The sequence below is a fragment of the Carcharhinus amblyrhynchos genome, chromosome 28 (assembly GCF_965287045.1).
Source record: "Carcharhinus amblyrhynchos chromosome 28, sCarAmb.v2.hapA, whole genome shotgun sequence".
In the NCBI taxonomy this organism is placed as follows: Eukaryota; Metazoa; Chordata; class Chondrichthyes; order Carcharhiniformes; family Carcharhinidae; genus Carcharhinus; species Carcharhinus amblyrhynchos.
In genome coordinates this window covers 31,461,022-31,475,427 of record NC_137351.1, presented here as the reverse complement: position 1 = coordinate 31,475,427, position 14,406 = coordinate 31,461,022, and the positions used below count along the sequence as shown (strand labels likewise).

General features: G+C 47.9%; 1 non-coding gene across 1 annotated transcript; it reads right to left on the bottom strand.

Moving 5' to 3' along the window:
* Positions 1-13,490: 13,490 nt before the first annotated feature.
* Positions 13,491-13,579, bottom strand: trnay-gua (transfer RNA tyrosine (anticodon GUA)). The gene is given in 2 exon segments: positions 13,491-13,526; positions 13,543-13,579. It is a non-coding gene; the product is annotated as a tRNA-Tyr (tRNA).
* Between the last annotated feature and the right edge of the window lie 827 nt (positions 13,580-14,406).

Genomic DNA, 14,406 nt, shown 5'->3' with positions numbered 1-14,406 from the left:
GATAGCCCCCCAACACTAAGGAGCAAATTAGCATGGCCAATCCACCAAACCCGCACATCTTTGGACTGTGGGACGGAACCAGAGGAAACCCACGCAGACATGGAGAGAATGTGCAAACTCCATACAGACAGTGGCCCAAGCTGGGAATCGAACCCAGGTCTCTGGCACTGTGAGGCAGCAGTGCTAACCTCCGTGTCGCCCATTTGGTGAGTCCAGTTCAGCTTCTGGTCAATGGTAACCCCTAGGATGTTAATAGTGGGGATTCAGTGATGATAATGCCTTTGCATGTTAAAGGTTGATGGTTGGATTCTTTCATTGGAGATGGTTCTTGACTTGGGCTTGTGTGGTCTGAGTATTATCAGCCCAAATTTAAATGTTAACCAGGTCTTACTGCTTTTGGACATGGATTGTTTCAATATCTGAGGAGGTGTGAATGGTGCTGAACGTTGTACAACATCTGACCTGATGATGGAGGGAAGATCATTAATGAAGCAGCTGTGGGCGGCATGGTGGCACAGTGGTTAGCACTGCTGCTTCACAGCTCCAGGGTCCTGGGTTCGATTCCCGGCTCGGGTCACTGTCTGTGTGGAGCTGGCACATTCTCCTCGTGTCTGCGTGGGTTTCCTCCGGGTGCTCCGGTTTCCTCTCACAGTCCAAAGATGTGCAGGTTAGGTTGATTGGGCATGCTAAAATTGCTCCTTTGTGCCCTGAGATGCATAGGTTAGTGGGATTAGCAGGTAAATATGTAAGGATTTGGGGGTAGGGCGTGGGTGGAATTGTGGTCGGTGCAGACTCGATGGGCCAAATGGCCTCTTTCTGCACTGTAGGGTTCCTATGGCTAAGATGGCAGGGCCTTGGACCCTTGTTGTTCTTATCATCGCTCACAGGGCGATGGGGTGGCACAGTAGCCCAGTGGTTAGCACTGCTGCTTCACATCTCCAGGGTCCTGGGTTCGATTCCCGGCTCGGGTCACTGTCTGTGTGGAGTTTGCACATTCTCCCCGTGTCTGCGTGGGTTTCCTCCGGGTGCTCCGGTTTCCTCCCACAGTCCAAAGATGTGCGGGTTAGGTTGATTGGCCATGCTAGGAAATTGCCCCTTAGTGTCCAGGGATGTGTAGGTTAGAGGGATTAGTGGGTGGGATATGGGGGTAGGGCCTGGGGGGGAATGTGTTTGGTGCAGACTCGATGGGCTGAAGGGCCTCTTTCTGCACTGTAGGGTTCTATGATTCTAGGATCTTGGCTAACTGGCTGCTGCTTTCCTTGTGCCAGAACAGGGACTACACTCCGAAAAGTAATTCATCAGCGATAAAAAGCTTTGACACATCCTGAGGACAGGAAAGGTGCAAGTCTTTCTTTTTACAGAGATCATCCCCAGCATGGTTTCATTTCACCTTTACGCTGGGATACATACCATTGATCCCTTGGGATTTGGTTGTTTTAACCTAGTCTCTAACCTTGTTGATATTATTTAGCACGATATTGATATTTAATCACAAATTTAATCATAACTGTTTTTAGTGGAGGAAAAAAATATCCTTACATTGCAGCTGGACTCAGCAATGTCCGAAAGAAATATAAAACATTGCTTCTTCCAGTGGTAGAATGTCCTCTTAAAATACACAACAGTTTGATCTGAAGGTCAAAAGGTTTGTAAAAGCAATCAGTGCAGGATGTATTAAAATGCAGCAGGAATGAGGGAACAAGTTACAAGAACACCCTTGCCAAGTCCTGTCAGAACAACGGATGGAGGGTAATTTCAACACAAGGTGTTCCTAGTTGTGTCAAAGTTGGCAGGAGAGACACTGATGGAATGGCATGGTGGTTAGCAATGCTGCCTCACAGCTAGAGGGACCTGGGTTTGATTCCTGCCTTGGGCGACTGTCTGTCTGGAGATGGCATGTTCTCCCCATGTCTGCGTGGGATTCCTCTGGGTGTTCTGCTTTCCTCCCGGAGTCCAAAGATGTATGGGTTAGGTGGATTGGCCATGCTAAATTGCCCCTTAGTGTCCAAGGATGTGTAGGTTGGGGGATTAGCGTGATAAATACTTGGGGCTACAGGGATAGGTCCTGGGTAAGATGCTCTGTTGGAGTATCGGCGATGCAGACTGATTGGGTTCTTTGATTCTATGATAGATTTTTATAGTGACCACCAGAATTAAATTAAACTGGAAAGCAGAACTGATCCACTTCAGATCAGCCATGATCTTATTGAATGGTGTGGCAGACTCGAAGGGCTAGATGGCCTACTCCTGCTCCTATTTCTTATGTTCTTATGGAAGCAGAAAACGCAACGTCGGGCAGTCTATCTGTGCAGAGAGAAATAGAGATAATTTTGAGTCTGATATGACTCCTTCAGAACTGGAGAGAGGTAGAAACATGAAGGTTTTTATACTGTTGAAAAGGGGGAGGGGCAGGTGTCCCAGATTAAGTTGATCTTTCTCTACACCCTAGCTATGACGGTAACACTACATTCTGCACCCTCTCCTTTCCTTCTTTATGAATGGTATGAAATCATAGAAACCCTACAGTGCAGAAGGAGGCCACTCAGCCCATCGAGTCTGCACCAACCACAATCCCACCCAGGCCCTACCCCCATACCCCCACATATTTACCCACTAATCTACACATCTCAGGACACTAAGGGGCAATTTTTAGCATGGCCAATCAGCCTAACCTGCACATCTTTGGCATGTAGGAGGAAATCAGAGCTTCCGGAGGAAACCCACGCAGACATGAGGAGAATGTGCAAACTCCACACAGACAGTGACCCAAGCCAAGAATTGAACCCAGGACCCTGGAGCTGTGAAGCAGCAGTGCTAACCACTGTGCTACCGTGCCGCCCACTGCTTCTTGAAAACATTCAATGTTTCGCCCTTAACTACTTCCTGTAGTAACAAATTCCACAGGCTGAACACTCTCTGAGTGAAGAAACTGACTGGGAGGGACTGTTAGCTGGCAAGTCCACGGTTGGCAAGTGGGAGGCTTTTAGGGATAAAATGAAATGGTTGCAGGGGAGGTTTGTTCCGGTTAAGCGAAAGGATGGGAAAGGTAGGATTAGAGAGCCGTGGATTACGGGGGATATTGAAGACTTGGTTAGGAAGAAGAGGGAGGCGTATGATAGGTCAAAACAAATGGGTACGGAGTGTGCGCTGGAGGAATATAGAGAGAGTAGGAGGGAGCTAAAAAGGGGAATTAGAAGGGCGAAGAGAGGGCATGAGATGGCTTTGGCCGGTAGGATTAAGGATAATCCTAAGGCATTTTATTCCTATATTAGAGGCAAGAGAGTAGTTAGAGGGAAAATTGGTCCTCTTAGGGACAAGAGTGGAGAGTTGTGTATTGAGTCGGAGGGAATGGGGGAGCTCCTGAATGAATACTTTGCGTCGGTATTCACGAAGGAGAGGGGTTCGGAATCGTGCGGTCTCTTGGAGGGAGCGGAGGTTCAGTTGCAGGATATAGTTATTACGAGAGAGGAAGTGCTAGGGCTTTTAGGTAGCGTAAGGACGGATAAAGCTCCGGGGCCTGATGGTATTTATCCCAGGCTGCTTAGGGAGGCGAAAGATGAAATTGCTGGGCCTCTGGCGCACATCTTTGTCTCTTCTTTGGACACAGGTGAGGTCCCAGAAGACTGGAGGGTAGCAAATGTGGTCCCGTTGTTCAAAAAAGGTAGTAGGGATAACCCTGGGAATTATAGGCCGGTGAGTTTGACGTCAGTGGTAGGGAAGTTAATGGAAAAAATACTTAGGGGTAGGATGTATGAGCATTTGGAGCGTTGCGATCTGATTAGGGATACGCAACATGGCTTTGTTAGAGGGAGGTCTTGCCTTACGAATCTGGTGGAATTCTTTGAGGAGGTGACAAAAACGGTTGACGATGGGAGAGCCGTTGATGTCATCTACATGGATTTCAGTAAGGCGTTTGACAAAGTCCCTCACGGTAGGCTGGTAGAAAAGGTTAAGGCGCATGGGATACGAGGCCAGGTAGTTAGGTGGATTGAGAACTGGCTGGGTAATAGGAGACAGAGGGTAGTTGTGGAGGGTACCTTGTCGGGCTGGAGGCCAGTGACCAGTGGTGTGCCGCAGGGCTCGGTACTGGGACCTCTCCTCTTTGTAGTCTACATAAATGACTTAGAAGAGGGAGTAGGTGGTGTGATCAGCAAGTTTGCTGATGACACCAAGATGGCAGGGTTGGCGGGTACAGAACTGGATTGTCAGGTGATACAACAGGATATAGATAGGTTGGTGCAGTGGGCAGATAGGTGGCAGATGGCATTTAATCCTGACAAATGCGAGGTGATGCATTTTGGAAGGAATAATGCAGAGAGGAGTTATGTGATAAAAGGTAGGCTGATTAGGAGTATAGATGTACAGAGAGACCTGGGAGTGCAGGTCCACAAATCCATGAAGGTTGTGTCACAAGTGGAGAACGTTGTTAGGAAGGCTTATGGGATGTTAGCCTTTATAGGAAGGGGCTTAGAGTATAAAAGCTGCCGTCTAATGCTTCAGTTATACAGAACGTTGGTTAGACCGCATTTGGAGTACTGCATCCAGTTCTGGTCACCTTATTACCGGAAGGACGTGGAGTCTCTGGAAAGGGTGCAGAGGAGGTTTACCAGGATGTTGCCTGGCATGGGAGGACTGGGTTACGAGGAGAGACTGAAGAGACTGGGGCTATTCTCCTTGGAAAGAAGGAGATTGAGAGGGGACATGATAGAGGTATATAAGATACTGAAGGGAATAGATAGAGTTAATAGTGAGAGACTGCTCCCTAGACTGGGTACGAACACAAGAGGTCATCAATTAAGGGTGAGGGGGGGGAGGTATAATTTGGAGGTAAGAGGAAGGTTCTTTACACAGAGAGTTGTGGGGGTCTGGAATGCGCTACCGAGTAGGGTGGTGGAGGCAGGCACGTTGGACTCGTTTAAGATGCAGTTAGATAGGCATATGAGTGAAACGGGAATGGAGGGATATGGTAGGGGCTATTAAATAGGGTAAACCTCGGGAGACACCGGAAGGGCAGGCTGTATAACTAATATGTTTTGTCTTTATTCCACAGGTGGAGGTCCACCTCGTGTCAAGCGAGGGGCATGCACACGGCGGGTTGTGCGTGGGCTGCTCTTGGAAGTCCAGGAGTGGCCTAGTACTTCATGTCGGTGTGTGTGCTTGATCCTGGACCGATAGACGGGCTCCACAACAGCTCAGTGACTAGCACTGCTAGCTGTGCAGATACATGGATTTGGGCCTGTGTCTGTGGGAGTTTGCGCATTCTCCCTGTGGCTGCGTGGGTTTCCTCCGGGCGCTCCGGTTTCCTCCCACACCCCAAAGATGTGCTCTTAGGCTAATTGGTTTCCACCAAATTGACACTATTTCTTCCCTGAATCTGACTGAGTAGGGTCCCATTCGTAGACATGCAGGGTAGAATAGGTGTAGGGCGATGCGGCGGCGCGGGCTCGTTGGGCCGAAGGGCCTGTTTCCCGTGCTGGGTTGTTCTTTGTATCTTTCTTTGTAAACTTCTCTTCACCCCTGTCGTAAGCGGTCTACCCCGGGCCCTCAGACTGATCCCTTGTTCTGGACACTCCCACCGTTGGAAACATCCATCTTGTGTTTACTCTGTCCAGTCCTGTTAGATTTCTAACAGTTTCCAATTGAACTCTCAACCTTCTCATTAATTTGAGACCATCCAAAACTCTGCAGCCCACATCCTAATGACTCTCATCACGGCCTGTCTCCCCATCATCTCTGTGCTCACCAACTGGTCCCCAGTTCACCAATGCTTTATTTTTCATTCTTGGTCGTCAAATATTTCCATGGCCTAGCAGCCCCACCCCTTGGACTTCAGGCCCTCATCCCTATCTCTGTAACCTCAACCAGCCTATTAGTCTACAAGAACTCAACTCTCCTCTAATTGTGGCCTTTCGTCCCTCCATTGGCCTCTGTGCCTTTGTCTGTTTAACCATAGAACCATAGGATCCTTACAGTACAGAAGGAGGCCATTTGGCCCATCGAGAAGGCACCAACTCTCCAAAAGAGCATCTGATGCAGACCCACCCCCAGCCCTATCCTTGCAACCCCAACATTTAGCATGGCTAGTCCTATCCAACCTACATAGCTTTGGACATTGAGGGGAAATTTACCATGGCCAATTCACCTAACACAGTGGTTAGCACTGCTGCCTCACAGTGCAATGGACCCTAATTCGATTCCCGGCTTGGATCACTGTCTGTGTGGAGTCTGCATGTTCTTCTTGCGTCTGCATGGGTTTCCTTCGGATGCTCTGGTTTCCTCCAAGAACAAAAGATGTGCTGGTTAGATGTATTGGCCATGCTAAATTCTCCCTCAGTGTACCTGAACAGGGGCCGGAGTGTGGCAACTAGGAGATTTTCACAGTAACTTCATTGCAGTGTTAATGTAAGCCTGGTTGTGACATTAATAAATAAACTTTAAAAGAAAACCTAACCTGGAAATCTTTGGAGGGTGGGAGGAAACTGGGAGCACCCGGAGGAAACTCATGCAGATTTGGGGAGTTCATGCAAATTCCACTAGGACAGGCGTCCAAGGCTGGAAGTGGACTGGGGTCCCTGGCGCCATGCTAACCACTGTGTTGCCTTCAGTTCTGGAATTTCCTGCCTAAACCTATCTGCTCTCCACCTCCCTCCTTCCTCAGACACTCCTGAAAACTAACCTCTTTGACCAGATTCGAAGCAACATTGAGCTGAGATCCAATGTAACCGGGAATATCTGCTGTGTCTAATCATATACACAAGAAGCATCAAAGAATACTTGTCGATGTTAAGTTGCTATATAACATAGAACATAGAACACTACAGTACAAACAGGCCCTTCGGCCCACAAGTTGCACTGATCACATCTATACCTACCAAGCCATCGAACTATCTGTAACTCCCAATCCCATTAAATCCCATATACTCATCCAGAAGTCTTTTAAAAGACCCCAGCGAGTTCGCCTCTACCACCACCGACGGCAGCCGATTCCACTCACTCACCACCCTCTGAGTGAAAAACTTACCCCTGACATCTCCTCTGTACTTGCTCCCCAGCACCTTAAACCTGTGTCCCCTCGTAGCGACCATTTCAGCCCTGGGAAATAGCCTCTGAGAATCCACCCTATCTATTCCTCTCAACATTTTATAAACCTCTATCAGGTCACCTCTCAACCTTCGTCTCTCCAGGGAGAAGAGACTTAGCTCCCTCAACCTATCCTCATAAGGCATGCCTCCCAATCCAGGCAACATCCTTGTAAATCTCCTTTGCACCCTCTCAATAGCTTCCACATCCTAAAATTGTCCAAATCTTACTTCTGCCTCTCCTGCCAGTCGCACTCTTTCCACTTTGCTAGGAATGGAATCTCCCACACCCCGCTTCCATAAGACATAGGAGCAGAATTAGGCCACTCGGTCCATCAAGTCTGCTCTGCCATTCAATCATGGCTGATAATTTTCTCACCCCCATTTTCCTGCCTTTTCCCCATAACTTGGGGTCCGGGTCCACAGGACTCTTAAATCGGCCTCGCAGGTGGAGGATGTGGTCAAGAAGGCGTATGGTGTACTGGCCTTCATTAATCGAGGGATTGAGTTTAGGAATCGGGAGGTAATGCTGCAACTTTATAAGACCCTTGTCAGACCCCACTTGGAGTACTGTGCGCAGTTCTGGTCGCCTCACTACAGGAAGGATGTGGAAGCTGGTGAGAGGGTGCAGAGGAGATTTACAAGGATGTTGCCTGGATTGGGAGGCATGCCTTATGAGGATAGGTTGAGGGAGCTAAGTCTCTTCTCCCTGGAGAGACGAAGGTTGAGAGGCGACCTGATAGAGGTTTATAAAATGTTGAGAGGTATAGATAGGGTGGATTCTCAGAGGCTATTTCCCAGGGCTGAAATGGTCACTACGAGAGGACACAGGTTTAAGGTGCTGGGAAGCAAGTACAGAGGAGATGTTAGGGGAAAGTTTTTCACTCAGAGGGTGGTGAGTGAGTGGAATCGGCTGCCGTCGGTGGTGGTAGAGGCGAACTCGCTGGGATCTTTTAAAAGACTACTGGGTGAGTATATGGGATCTAATGGCATTGGAAGTTACAGATTGTTCTACGGCTTGGTAGATATAGATGTGATCGACGCAACTTGTGGGCCGAAGGGCCTGTTTGTGCTGTAGTGTTGTATGTTCTATGTAACCCTGAGTCTCTGATAGTGCTGTTAGAAAGGCAAGTGTCTGATCAAGCTGATGTGAAGTGTTTGAGTGTAATGACTACCCTTTGGTGGGACTGGAAAACCTGGGGCTGAATAATACGGGCAATATGGGTGGCTGGCACTCCCCTGGCAGTAGAGGCAATGTGGGATGGTTCAGCAACACACAGGTCCACCCAGCCCTCTGGAGATTCCAGCCAATCTGATTAGCTGACAACACCATTAGCCCTGGCTGACCTGGGGGGGTTGTAGCATTCACTACCAAGGCTGGGGGTGAGGGTACAGCTAGATAGAAAAAGGGGCATTCAATTTTAGGGGAACCACTCCCTGCTCTGTCCCTGAGTCCAACCTTCCGCTCTTTCTTCCGACTCTTTGAAGAAGGTAGATGAAAAATCGGGCCACCCACACATCCAACCATTTAATAAGCAGCTTATTATTAAGGTCAAATGGCTTGGTTATCCACTCGAATGTGGCCAGCAGCCTGCCAATTTCCCACTCATCTGATGAAGGAGCAGTGCTCCAAAAGCTCGTGATTCCAAGTAAACCTGTTGGACTTTAACCTGGTGTTGTGAGACCCCTTACTGTGCTCACCCCGGTCCAATGCCGGCATCTCCGCATCGTGTCCTATTCCAGAGAGTTGAGGTGACACTAGTACAGGACTGAGATGTTAGACCACAGTTCAAGGTGGATGCAAAAGATCCCATGGCACGATTCAAAGAAAAGCAAGGAAGGTCTTCCCAATGCCTCCTAAGGAAGTTCTTCCCAATGCTAATACTAATCCCTCAGCCAGCATGAGTAAAGCCAATGATCTGATTATTTATCTGAATGCTGTTTGCGGGGGTTTGCTATACTACCAGGTTTCCCACACTACAACAGTGCCTCCACTCTATAAAATGTGATTAAAATGGTTGGGTGGTTTGTCTTTGACCAGCACAGGCACGATGGGCTGAAGGGCCTTTCTCTGCGCTGTAGACCTCTATGATTCTATGACTTCAAAAGTATCTCATTGGCTGTAAAGCGTGATGGGACATAGTGAGGCTGTGGATGGCCACAGTAGAAGCCTACTTTTAACAAACGTTGGTGATGGAAATGACTGCAAACCTCTGAATCTTTGCAAGAGATGGCCTTCAAAAGGGGGTAAAAACTAACACGATGCAATATTACATTTCTAGCCATTAACTGCGAATGGAGAATTAATGTGGCTCACATCTTTAGAAATCTTAATGATAACCTTGTGCTACATCAGAGCACAGAATGTAAATGCATTGCTCCATTATAAACAGCTAAACCATTGACTGGTTTAATAAACCATTGAATAGCGGACAAAGTGACATTCAAAAATGTTAATGGTTTGGGCACTAATAGCGCAAGCAGAAATTGCTGGGCTTAAATAATTTATGGCATTGTAACACCATGTTCTGAGACGTTACAGAGTGCCACATCACAAAGACAGCCCATTTGGTCCACTGGATCTGGGCCAGTTCTTTGCCCCACATGAGTCACTTAGACTAATTCTACTCTTGATTAGCATTCTGCATTTTAATCAACTGACTGTCTCCTCTCTGACAGACAAAACAGACATTACTTCAGCAATGGTTTGTGGCAGGGACTTACACATCCAGACCCCTGTTCCAAATTAGGGACTCTTAAATGCAACTGCATTTCAAAAAGGGAAGCAATTTAACTGGTTTCTTTTGTGATAAAGTAACTCGCAGTATTAATTTTCTAATCCAGCTCTGACAAAGGGTCATCCAGAACCAAAATGTTGGCTCTATTCTCTCTCCACAGATGCTGTCAGACCTCTTCCATCTTCTTCCGTTGGAAAAAAGATACAAAAGCCTGAGGTCACATACCAACCGACTCAAGAACGGCTTCTGCCCTGCTGCCATCAGACTTTCGAATGGATCTACCTCGCATTACGTTGATCTTTCTCTACACCCTAGCCAAGTCTGAAACACTACATTCTGCACTCTTTTGTTTCCTTCTCTATGAACAGTATGCCTTAAGTGTGTAGTGCACAAGTAACAATACTTTTTTCACTGTATACTAATACATGTGACAATTATAAATCAAACCAAATCAAAATCAAACTTTTATACTCTATTCTGTTAGTAATGAATGCCAAAAGTCTGTTTGCCTTCCTTATTACCTACAAAGAACAAAGAACAAAGAACAACCCAGCACGGGAAACAGGCCCTTCGGCCCAACAAGCCCGCGCCGCCGCATCACCCTACACCTATTCTACCCTGCGTGTCTACGAATAGAACCCCTGACTTAGCCAGATTCAGGGGAGAATAGTGTCAATTTGGTAAAACCAATCAGCCTAAGAGCACATCTTTGGGGTGTGGGAGGAAACCGGAGCGCCCGGAGGAAACCCACGCATCCGCAGGGAGAATGCACAAACTCCCACAGACACAGGCCCAAATCCATGTATCTGCACAGCTAGCAGTGCTAGTCACCGAGCTGTTGCGGCGCCCTTCTACCGGTCCAGGATCAAGCACACACACCGACACGAAGTACTAGGCCACTCCTGGAACCTCCAAGAGTAGCCCACGCACGACCCACCGTGTGCATGCCCCTCATTTGACAACGAGGTGGACCTCCACCTGCGGAATAAAAGACAAAAACGTTAATCACAAGCCTGCCTTTCCAGTCTCTCCCGAGGTTCTAACCCTTATTTAATACCCCTACCATAACCCTCCATCCTCGTTTCACTCATGTGCCTATCTAACTGAACCTTAAACGAGTCCAACGTTCCCGCCTCCACCACCCCACTCGGTAGCGCGTTCCATACCCCCACAACTCTCTGCGTAAAGAACCTTCCTCTCATATCCAAATTATATCTCTCCCCCCTCACCCTTAAATCATGTCCTCTTGTATTTGTTACCAATCTAGGGAGCAGTCTCTCACTATTGACCCTGTCTATTCCCTTCAGTATCTTATATACCTCTATCATGTCACCCCTCAATCTCCGTCTTTCCAAGGAGAACAGTCCCAGTTTCTCCAACCTTTCCTCGTACCCCAGCCCCTGCTACACCTGCATACTAACTTTCTGGGATTCATGTGTAAGGACCATCAGATCCCTCTGCATGAAAACATTTTGAAGTTTCTCCATTTAGGTAATAAGTTGCCTTTTTATTCCTCCGACTAAAGTGGATAACTTCACACTTATCCATTCAAATTCCATCTGACACATTTTGATCCACTCACCTGACCAATCCATATCCACCTGGGAATTTTTTATTTCCTCATTGCTTTCTCATCTATTTTATTATCATTTGTAAATACAGTACATTCAAGCTAATATATTATCCCAAAGCTTTAAATCACAGATTTACATCCTTTAGAACGTTAGGGTTGGCACGGTGGCACACAGCGTCAGGGACCTGCTTTCAATTCTGGCCTTGGGTCACTCTCTATGTGGAGTTTGCAGGTCCTCCCCGTGTCTGTGTGGGTTTCCTCCGGGTGCTCCAGTTTCCTCCCACAATCTCAAGGTAGGTTAGTTGAATTAGCAAGGTAAGTGGGTAGGGTTACAGGACGGTCTGGGGGTGGGCCCGGGTCAGATGCTGGCTTGGAGAGCTGGTGCAGAAGCGATGGGCTGAATAGCCTCCTTCTGTATTGCAAGGATTTTAAAACTTTTTCGAGTATGATGTGGAGATGCTGGCATTGGACTGGGGTGGGGACAGTAAGAAGTCTCACAACACAATACAAAAGACTGTTCTAGATAAAGATTAAGAGCCTCAGGACATTCCTGGGAATCAATAGATTCTTATGGACTGTCCAATATATTTTATGGCTCACCTGTCTTACGTTTGAGCTTCTGGGGATCTTCCGTGAATGTCTGTATAAGCTGTGTATGTTTATTGATGTCTTTTTTTTACACCCACAGGAGATATGGTCCGCCTTGTTGTCCAACAAGGGACATACACGCGGTGGGTCGTGCGAGGGCTGCTCTTGGATGTTGCTTCGAGAGCTGCCTAGTGCTTCACGTCGTTAGTGTACGCTTAAACTGGACCAACTGACGGGCAACACGACAGCTCAGTGACTATCACTGTTTGCTGTGCAGGTACATGGATTTGGGTCGGTGTCTGTGGGAGTTGGCACATTCTCCCCGTGCTTGCGCGGGTTTCCTCTGGACGTTCCGGTTTCCTCCCACACCCCAAAAACGTGCACTTAGGCTGATTGGTGTTACCAAATTGTCCCTAAATTAGGCGTCCCTCAATCTGGTTATAATTCTCTAAAATTGCACACCTTTATTGTGGAGTCCAATAGGCGTAGACAAAGGTCATGGGTAGAGGAGGGCACTCACAATGTTAAAATGGCGGCACGGGCTCGTTGGGCTGAAGGGCCTGTTTCCCGTGCTGTGTTGTTCTTTGTTCTTTAACACCAGGTTAAAGTCTAACAGGTTTATTTCGCAGCACGAGCTTTCGGGGTGCTATTACTTCATCAGGTTTTCTGAGTTTGTTAGGGTGATTAAGGGGTGATTATTGGATTCAGCTGACTTTTTAAAAGTTCTCTCTTTTTTTTAGCGGAGCTCGGATGCCACATGATATGCTGCCAAATCCGAACTCACATTAGCTGCAGTGATTAACAAAATGGGCTGTCCTGACTGATTAATAGCCTGAAGACTTGTTTAAAAGCTAGCTCAGCCTGAGAATTTCTGCTCACCCTCGCAGCTTTGACTCTGCAATTAATGACGATTCACAGTGGATCACCACGTGCTCAACTGCAGGCCATTGGCCGCACGTTGGATTTCTCTTCTGCCCTTTAGCCGTCACGTCTGTAACGGAATCCCCCCCTCAGCCAATCTCCAGCTGCCTCTTCAGTCCAGGTACACTTCAGTCAGGTTGGCCATGATGTGGAGATGCTGGCGTTGGATTGCGATGGGGACAGTAAGAAGTCTCACCACACCGGGTTAAAATCCAACAGGTTCGTTTGGTATCACGAGCTTTCGGAGCACTGCTCCTTCGTCAAGTGAGTGAGGAAGGAGCGGTGCTCCGAAAGCTCGTGCTACTAAATAAACCTATTGGAATTTAACCTGGTGTGGTGAGATTTAAGAACATAAGAACATAAGAAATAGGAGCAGGAGTAGGCCATCTAGCCCTTCGAGCCTGCCCCGCCATTCAATAAGATCATGGCTGATCTGTCGTGGCTCAGTTCCACTTTCCCGCCCTCTCCCCATAACCCTTAATCCCCTCTCTTATCAAAAACCCATCAACCCGCGTCTTAAAAATATTTAGCGAGGCAGCCTCCACCACTTCAACGGGCAGAGAATTCCAGAGATAAAGTCAACGCTGGGCTTCCTTCGAGCCGGAATTGAACCAGCGACCTAAGGATGTCGGGTATGAATCATCTACAGTCCTCCGCTCTACCAGCTGAGCTATCGAAGGGAAGGACCTTCTTACTCAGTCAGGTCGGGATGTTGCTTTTTTTAAGCTTTCAGATTCTGGATCCTGAACCAGCTTTTTTTGGCTCTGGGTTTGAACATTAACTGCCAACATGTTGTAAGGGTTTGTTCAGTATCAAATCATAGATTTGACAGTGCAGAAGGAGGCCATTTGGCCCATTGAACCTGCACCAACAACAATCCCACCCAGGCCCTATCCCACGTATTTATCCTGCTAATCCCCCTGACACTGAGGGGCAATTTGTCATGGCTAATCAAACTAACCCGCACATCTTTGAAGAGTGAGGGGAAACCAGGGCGCCCGGAGGAAACCCATGTAGATATGGGGAGAATGTGCAAACTCCACACAGACAGTGACCCAAGCCGGGAAGTGAACCTGAGTCCCTGGAGCTGTCAGGCAGCAGTGCTAACCACTGTGCCACCCAGAAGATCTCATAAGGAGGTTCAGAGGCTTTTAAAATTGAACATAAAGTGTTCAACATTAAGGCATAACTATCCACACATAAGTGCGGCATGGTGTCACAGTGGTTAGCACTGCTGCCTCACAGCCCCAGGGACCTGGGTTCGATTCCCGGCTCGGGTCACTGTCTGTGTGAAGTCTGCACATTCTCGCCATGTCTGTGTGGGTTTTCTCGGGGTGCTTCGGTTTCCTCCCACGGACCAAAGATGCTTGGGGTTATGGGGATACAGCTGGGTGGGATTGTGCTCTGTGCAGACTGGATGGGCCAAATGGCCTCCTTCTGCACTGTAGGATTCGATGTATAAAGTACAGCCAGGTTAGGAGTTAACCCATGCTGCCTTCTACTTGAT